We start from the raw sequence: 9,291 nt of genomic DNA on the forward strand, positions 1-9,291 counted from the left end.
ACGCAATGCCCTAGTAGGACAGTAGGGTATAATGGCTGTGTCCCAATTCAGCGGCTGCACCCTTCGGAGTGCGCAGCCTACGCGGTCCACGGAGGACCCAGCCCACGTAGGCCGGGTAGGCTGGACCGAGCGGCCTACAAAATGAGACGGTCTAGCCTACGGAGCGCTTCGTATTTACGTCACGTGATACGCCACGTGATACGCGCTGTTCGGCCTGCTAGCAAATTAGCTTACAAGCTAACTCAGCTGAAAAGGATCCAGAAACTTTACTTTTTACATTTTTTGGAGATCACCGTCGGCGATGAATTAAAGAGGACCATGGCCAGGTAAATAAGATGAAGCTGTTCCTTTAGCCCCCAGTAATGTTACATTCGTAAGTTAACAAGTAAATTATATATAGCTGATGTAATTTAATCATATTATTTCATATTTAAAATAAGTCTTAATTTTTCTGTACTAATAAAACAATATGTTTTTTAAATGAACAAAAGCATGTTGTATAGATTGATTGTCAACAATAGTAGTGTTCTAATCTTAATAGCTGTGATTATAACAGTTTATATTCTCCTTCTTCCCCTAACCCTGCCCAGACGATGTCCCACTGACCCCAGGTCAGCACCTCCAGGTCCAGCAGCACCGTGACCCCCCGCTCTGCTGAAACACACAATTAAACATTTTCTATGACCTATTTCTTGTATTAATAAAATTAAACTGAAGACAGTTTAATGACCTAGAGATACCCTATTATTCCACTGCTTATGTACACATGTTGTAAATAATCTTTAAAAGTAAATGAAATGAACAATGTGTTTAACAATTACAATGTAATATTGTATTTTCATCTTATCACAAAGTAGAGGTAAGAATATATCCATCCTCTTTCTGCAGCTTCATGTCTTCTCTTATTATAACTTTCATCATTGAGACAGAGGAAATCAATCATGTTATTTAACATCACCAGCAGTAACACAAATATCAGCAAAGGTGTGTTTATGGAGTTGTTTATTTGTATTGTATGTGCAGCAAGTATATAGAAGCAGCTGTTTGGGGAATCAGACAGACTCAAGCTATAATCGTTAGATATCTATTAAAAGAAAGGACACATACAAAATCAAATTCTGAAAGTAAGACACAAGTCTGTAGGACGGCAGTAAGCAGAGGTCTGGGTGGAGGATGCTCCTGATCGCCGCTTTGCTTTCTCCAGCACCACGGGGGTCCAGGTGGATGGAGCTCTGTCCTGATGATCCGCTGGGGTTAGGGGTCCTTCTCCAGCACCACGGGGGTCCAGGTGGATGGAGCTCTGTCCTGATGATCCGCTGGGGTTAGGGGTCCTTCTCCAGCACCACGGGGGTCCAGGTGGATGGAGCTCTGTCCTGATGATCCGCTGGGGTTAGGGGTCCTTCTCCAGCACCACGGGGGTCCAGGTGGATGGAGCTCTGTCCTGATGATCCGCTGGGGTTAGGGGTCCTTCTCCAGCACCACGGGGGTCCAGGTGGATGGAGCTCTGTCCTGATGATCCGCTGGGGTTAGGGGTCCTTCTCCAGCACCACGGGGGTCCAGGTGGATGGAGCTCTGTCCTGATGATCCGCTGGGGTTAGGGGTCCTTCTCCAGCACCACGGGGGTCCAGGTGGATGGAGCTCTGTCCTGATGATCCGCTGGGGTTAGGGGTCCTTCTCCAGCACCACGGGGGTCCAGGTGGATGGAGCTCTGTCCTGATGATCCGCTGGGGTTAGGGGTCCTTCTCCAGCACCACGGGGGTCCAGGTGGATGGAGCTCTGTCCTGATGATCCGCTGGGGTTAGGGGTCCTTCTCCAGCACCACGGGGGTCCAGGTGGATGGAGCTCTGTCCTGATGATCCTCTGGGGTTAGGGGTCTTTCTCCAGCACCTCGGGGGGTCCAGGTGGATGGAGCTCTGTCCTGATGATCCGCTGGGGTTAGGGGTCCTTCTCCAGCACCACGGGGGTCCAGGTGGATGGAGCTCTGTCCTGATGATCCGCTGGGGTTAGGGGTCCTTCTCCAGCACCACGGGGGTCCAGGTGGATGGAGCTCTGTCCTGATGATCCTCTGGGGTTAGGGGTCTTTCTCCAGCACCACGGGGGTCCAGGTGGATGGAGCTCTGTCCTGATGATCCGCTGGGGTTAGGGGTCCTTCTCCAGCATCTCGGGGGTCCAGGTGGATGCAGCTCTGTCCTGATGATCCTCTGGGGTTAGGGGTCCTTCTCCAGCACCACGGGGGTCCAGGTGGATGGAGCTCTGTCCTGATGATCCGCTGGGGTTAGGGGTCCTTCTCCAGCACCACGGGGGTCCAGGTGGATGGAGCTCTGTCCTGATGATCCGCTGGGGTTAGGGGTCCTTCTCCAGCATCTCGGGGGTCCAGGTGGATGGAGCTCTGTCCTGATGATCCGCTGTGCACTTTTCAGATTAGGGGTCCTTCTCCAGCAGATCCATTTCTCCAGCATTTTCCTAATTACAGAGAAAAACAAGAGAAAAATAAAAATGTGAATTAATCATATTAGACACAGGGTTGCAGAAGTATTATTGCAAAAATGTTACTCTCAGCATTTCAGACAAACAATCCCTAAAGGATCATTTAAAATGATGTACTGTTCTGTTTTTTTTAAAACTAAAGAGATGAAATGACAGTCACACGTGCATCCCTTTGAGAGCACAAACTAACATCAAGCTAAAGGCTGCTGTCTATTTGTGATTGTCTTATTATGGGATCAGGATAAATTAACTACACTTTAACCTAAATAAAAGATGATCAAATCTGGTGGAAATATTGAAAATAGGCTTTTTTTTTTGTTGCCGTACCTCAAAGTAGCATGAGCTGAATAAAAAGGTTGTAATGTTGTCCTAAAGTTTAATAAACAGTAGCCTACAAAATTGGAACATGTCAGAAAAATAAATAAAGCTAACAGCAGCTACACGTCAGGGTAGCGTTTTATAAATCCCACCGTACTGTAGGCTATATCGGTCTAAATGTTTTCACTTTGGTCTATTTATGTAATATAAAGTATAACTTATCTATAACAGAGCCAAGATCTCTGTATGACTTTAGTAAACTTCTGAATTGAATTAAAAAATAAGTGTAAACAACAGTGCAGTACGTCCAACTAGCTAGTTAGCGTCACATATGTATCCGTATTATTTAACGAAAATGTAAGTTTTAATGCCCCTTGGGTTTGACGTGGGTGATGTCAGTTAATTTAAAGTAAGTTAAAACCCAATATTCACATTTATTAGTGATTCCTCCGCTCGCTGCTGCTTTTAAATCCACTCTGCTGGGGAGACCGGAAGCCATTTCATTTGAAAAAAACTCCCTCTTCCCTGCGCGCATTACACCCTGGGATATGGTAGGCCGCGGAGTGTACATCAGATGTATCCTTCAAATTGGGGAAAAGTAGGCTGCATTCGTGGGCCGCATTCAGAGGAGTCTCGTCTTCTTTTGAATTGGGACAGCCTTCTTTCGGCGGAAGTGGCGTAAACGGTCTAAGAATGCACCCTTCGAAGGATGCAACCCCTGAATTGAGACACGGCCAATGAGTTCTTTAAGGTAAGATGGCGCCTGCCCATTAAGGGCTTTGTAGGCGAGAAGAAGAATTTTAAATTCTGTCCTGTGTTCTATAGGGAGCCAGTGTAAGGCAGCCAGAACAGGAGTAATGTGGTCCCTTTTCCTAACTCTGGTTAGTACACGAGCTGCAGCATTTTGAATCAGCTGAAGCGACTTGATTGACTTCTTGGTACTCCCTGATAATAAAGAGTTACAATAATCCAGCCTAGAAGTAACAAATGCATGGACTAGTTTCTCTGCATCGTTTTGAGGCAAGATATGCCTGATTTTTGCAATGTTACGTAGATGGAAGTAGGCGGTCCTTGAAATTGATTTTATGTGGGCGTTAAAGGATAAATCCTGATCAAATATAACACCAAGATTCCTTACAGTCTCACTGGAGGCCAAACTAATGCCATCCATAGTTAGTATGTGTTTAGATAATTTGTTTCGTAGATTCTTCGGGCCAAGTACAATAACTTCAGTTTTGGTCGTGTTTAATTTGTTCAGTTTAGGATGGCCGAAGACACTACACTACCCAGAATCCTCAGCTATTGTCTGCGTTGCCTCAAGCTCTGTGATTGGTTGACTGCATTCCATATGAAAAAAACGTTTCGTAAAAGATAAATCATACTTTATTCAGCAGTGCTTGCTTTACTCTTTGAAAGTCATCACATGAATGCATTGTGATAAATGGTTTGGCTGCATTAAATATTACACATCTGTCATAGTTCTGTATTTGTATTTATCTACAGAGATCTGGCTCAGAATAGACCGGAAACTATTCTTTTACCGTTCTGTTTTAATTTCACAATAAAGTTAGTAGTAATAATTTGTTTTGATATTATTGTTTTTTATTAACTACTCATGTTAAGACTATCTTTTCTGTGTTGCTGTGGGGTTTTTCCATCGCTTTTGTGTTACAAATATCAAAACAATAACTAAATATATCCGTCGTAAATTAAACCAGAAACAGCAGTATATTTTATTTTGTTAACACTGTAAACTTGACAGCTTTTTAACCCAAACCACCTACTGGTTAAAGCACGTTATTACACGTTTAGAGTAATATTGAAATCTTGAAAAGGGATGTCCAAAATAGCAATTATATACAGTTTTTAATTAACTAATTAATTTGTAGAGAATAACGAGTAATGTATATACTTTATAGGGATCTGCAGATAAATATTTAGTCTTCTCAAGCACCAACAATCATTACATTACATTACATTGCATTTAGCTGACGCTTTTATCCAAAGCGACTTACAATAAGTGCGTTCGACCAACACAATACACGCTTGAAGAAAACAGAATCATAAAGTACATCAGGCTTCATAGAGCAAAAACATTTCAAGTGCTACTCAACTGGCTTTAGATAAGCCAGTCCTCCAATCAAATATCTCTCCTGATTGTTGGCACTTGACAATCACCTTCCCTGAATTGTACTCAGGTGTAACTAAAGTCTGCTTTAAGGGTTGTTTATATTTCACATCATTAATCAGAATCTGTAAAGTAACTAAAATAAATGTAGTGGAGTAAAAATACCTGGTTAACCTTAAAGAAAGCCCTCATACTGACGCTGTAAAAGACCCCCATCACCCCAGCCACAAACTGTTCTGTCTGCTGCCATCTGGCACAACAGCCGCATTCTAGGAGAGGATGTGGCTGTTGTGGAGGACTACAGTACCTTGGAGTGCACTTATGGGCTGAACTGGAGGATCAACACTGACGCTGTGTACAAGAAGGGGATGAGCAGACTCTATTTTCTGAGGAAGCTGAGATCCTTCCACGTGTGCAGCAAGATGCTGCAGTCTGCTGGGGGGGGGCAGCATCAGAGCCGGTGACACCAGCAGGATCAATAAAGTGATCCGGAAAGCTGGGTCTGTCATCGGCATCAAGCTGGACCCCTTTGAAGCTGTGGTGGAGAGGAGGACACTGCACAGGCTGTTGTCCATGATGGATAACCCACCCATCCTCTCCACCTGCAGCTGGACAGTCAACGGAACTCCTTCTCCAACAGACTGCTGCAGCTCCGCTGTCACAAGGACCCATACAGGAACACATTCCTGCCCACTGCAATAACTCTGTACAATAAATCACCTCTGGCTGGAAGAGAACTCTCTGCTCCATAGTTTCTCTAATACAACCTCGCTGTACATTTTACACATATATAATCTGTTCAATATTTGATATTCCATATTCCATTGTCATATATTTTTGAATATGTATATTTGCATATATAATCTACATGTATATTTTCTATTTCAACACGTATATTTTCTATTTTCTTTTCTTTTCTTTCTATTCTTATTTATTTGTGGTTTTGTTTTATTGTAAAATGCCTTGTCTTTTATGCTGCTGCAACAAAAACAATGTCCCAAATTGGGATCAATAAAGTACCATCTTATCTTATCTTATCTTATCTTACATCCGGACTAAAACCACCAGACTCAGGGACAGTTTCATCCCACAGGCCATAAGACTATTAAACACCTGAACTTTGAAATAACATCCATAGCATTAATCTGGCTGCTACTTAGAAATGATTTGTCTAATATATCATATTCCAATCCCTTGTATAGACTCTTATTGCACTATTTCACTTTTTACTATTTTTCTTTTTGTATTGACTTGCACTATTTTTTCTGTTTATCTGTTTTATTGTGTTGCACTGTTGGAGGAGCCTGTGACCATTTCAAAATGCTGTTTGTCGCTCAGCGTAAACTTCACCATTGTCAAGCAAAGCACATGGTGTAGTCCCAAACGATAGCTGAGGATTCTGGGTAGTGTAGTGTCTTCGGCCATCCTAAACTGAACAAATGTTTGTTTCTCCGAATCGAAGGGGAAAATTACAAAAGCATTGTACACAATTTAAACCAATCAATGTTGTGTAATCAACAAGGATAATCTGGTGTTTTTTAGTTGATGAGTAGTGCAGATAGCACTGTAAAATCAATCGACAGAGAATACTTACTTCCGGGTGTAAAATCCTCCGTTATCCAATGGGAATGGATGCTCACATTGCTCTCCGTAATACAATAGAGGGGACATGATCAAATCGGAATATAATGTTCTTTTAAAAAACGTTAACTAAAGGGAACAATCTATTGGACACAGCTGAAGCTCTGGCCTTCCTTAAAAACTAACTAATGTAATACAAATCACAGTTGTATTACACACAATGCACTGTTTTTTGAGAACAACAATTCGTAACTAATGCAACATAATACATTCTGTCTAAAAATAAAAATTATTATGAATACAAATAAAATAAAAGAAGCCTCCCGTGAGTTACTACAAGCTATAAAGTATATTTTAAAAACGTTGTATAGAATAAAAGCTCACTGCGGGACGTTGTAGAAATGCGTGTGTGCACCACGACAAAGGAGCCTCATTCACTTTACATTGGGCTTGTTTGCGTGGTGCAGACCATAGACTGTATATATAAATGGACGTAGGGTCCGTGACGTCACCCATAGGATTCTGCAGAGTTGCCGTGAAGCCCTTAGTAGGCGGAGTCGGCCACTAACGGCTCGACAGTGACGTCAGAGTCTAACTCCTGCCTTCTCCAAATAAGGGCAAAGAGGCGGTGCTGAGGCGGAGCCGAGGTGGGACAGGGCGGGACCTGCTGCCACCGAGCGTGACGTTCCACACCTAGCTCAGGCTAAGAAGCTAAGCTAACATGCTCTATTAAGTATTAAGCTAACAACCTATGCTAACAACCCAGCTTGCGGTCACTGCTCCTCGTTCCCGGCATATTCTGAAGGTAAGATACCCTGTAACTTTACAAAACTTGTCCTTTTGATTTAAAGGTTCTTGAACCTACACTATACAATTGTTTTTTAAGTGCTTCACCGTTTTTCTAATATAAATGTCATTTGTAACTAAACTTTGTAAACTAGCAGAGATATGGCCAGTGTTGCGTGAAATAAATGTGATTAATGAAATATGACTGTAGAAAAAGAAAGGTGCTTTTATATTGATTAAAACATTTTTATTTATTTCAGAATTAAGAAAAAAGAAGATCCACGCCAAACTGCACAACCTGTAAGTTGATGGTCCTGGCTTACTTTACAGGACTTCAGATGGTTGACATTACACACAAACATACTATACATATACATGTATGCACAATTGTAGATAAACAGCACACAGTATATAAATATATATATATATATAAACTGTGTGCTGTTAATCTGTTTTTTGTGGTTTTGCTCTCTTGTTACTTTTAACCATACAGGTGTGATTTCATAGTTATTTTGTATGTTATTGTCAAAGGAACAAAATGAGCAACCCTTTATTTGATATTCCTCATGATCTGAAGCATTTGTTACTCTCATTTATTTTCCTCCCATAGTGACTGTATGGATAATCGGGAGCTATGTCCGGCGTGGAGCCCAGAGAGCTACAGAGACCATCAGCAGCAACCTTGACCTCGACCTGAGGGTGTGCTGGTTCGGTTGGGGTGAACTGCGCTGGAGAGGTGTCCCTTTCTTTTCCTACTCCCCGCGAGGAAGAGCAGTCCCGGATGTCCTCCTCATCCACTGTGGCGGCAATGACTTGGGGGATGTGCCCAGTGTTCAGTTGCTGAACCAGATGAAGGAGGACCTGGACCAGCTTCACCATCGGCACCCTGGCTTGAAGATCATGCTCTCCCAGAGGCGCCGGTGGAGGGCTGGTGCAAATCCTGTCAAAATTGACAAGGCCCGGAAGTTTGTTAACAGTGTTATGGCTACTTTTGTTCATAGCCTAAATGGTGCCATTGTTGACCACTCCAACATTAGACATGACAGTCCTGGGCTGTTTTTGCGAGATGGAGTTCATTTCACCCCTAGGGGAAATGATATTTTTTTTAAGTCACCAGCCAATTGCCTGAAAGACCACCTCCAAAGACTGTGAACTGCTAAAATGTCAGTATCACTGTCTTTGGATTTGGCCTTTAGAGTATGTATTCTAAGGCCCTTGCTAAGCCCAGACTGTCATGGCTAATGTTGAGTTAGATATTACATCTGTAGCCATAACACTGTTGACATGGCTGCTCTTCCTCTTCCCCACATCCCACCCCCCCCCTCTTCCCCCAATGGACTCTGCAGCTCTCCAGGCCCATGCTGGGCATGGCTGTCTGTCAAACCTTTTATTTTGTATTTGTTATGATGTTTTTTGTTATTTTATTTGTTAAAATAATTATGTATTTATGTAAATATTGAAAATAAATTACATTCATATTTTCACTTCTTTTGTCTACTGCTTACTGAAAATGTTAGCTATCACATCCAAATGGGACTATCAAATGAAAGGATAAGCTTACCATACAATACAGAAAACATTACACATTAAGGCTCAAATCTTTTCCCAAGCCGGAGCAGTCTGAAAAGAGTCCCCAGTTTAAAAACACAAATCTTGACAATGAATACTACGCTGTCATTTGTCAGTGACAATGCAAACAACAGGAAGGTCTCCCCTAGTCCCATGTATGTTGGCATCAATGTCATAAGCATACCATAGAATGTAATTATGATGTGAAATACCCACAATCCCTACAGGGTCGTACCGTCACAGAAGATAATACCTTTTAGAGAGTTTTGTTCAGTATGCAGATAAATATTTGTTTTACAATAGAAACATTTTTCTCCATAAATGTTCCCACATGTTGTGAGCATCAACTTTAAATCTTTTGTCAACAAATAAAAAACATCTTAATTTCCTTTAGGACAACATTTTGTTTATAACACCACTAC

General features: G+C 42.1%; 1 long non-coding RNA gene across 1 annotated transcript; it reads left to right on the forward strand.

The window, feature by feature from the left end:
* The first annotated feature begins 7,216 nt into the window (after positions 1-7,216).
* On the forward strand, positions 7,217-7,985 carry LOC139434740 (uncharacterized). Its single transcript, XR_011644038.1, has 3 exons — positions 7,217-7,319; positions 7,561-7,600; positions 7,911-7,985. It is a non-coding gene; the product is annotated as an uncharacterized lncRNA (long non-coding RNA).
* The last annotated feature ends 1,306 nt before the right edge of the window (positions 7,986-9,291 follow it).

Source organism: Pseudochaenichthys georgianus, chromosome 11 (assembly GCF_902827115.2).
Source record: "Pseudochaenichthys georgianus chromosome 11, fPseGeo1.2, whole genome shotgun sequence".
In the NCBI taxonomy this organism is placed as follows: Eukaryota; Metazoa; Chordata; class Actinopteri; order Perciformes; family Channichthyidae; genus Pseudochaenichthys; species Pseudochaenichthys georgianus.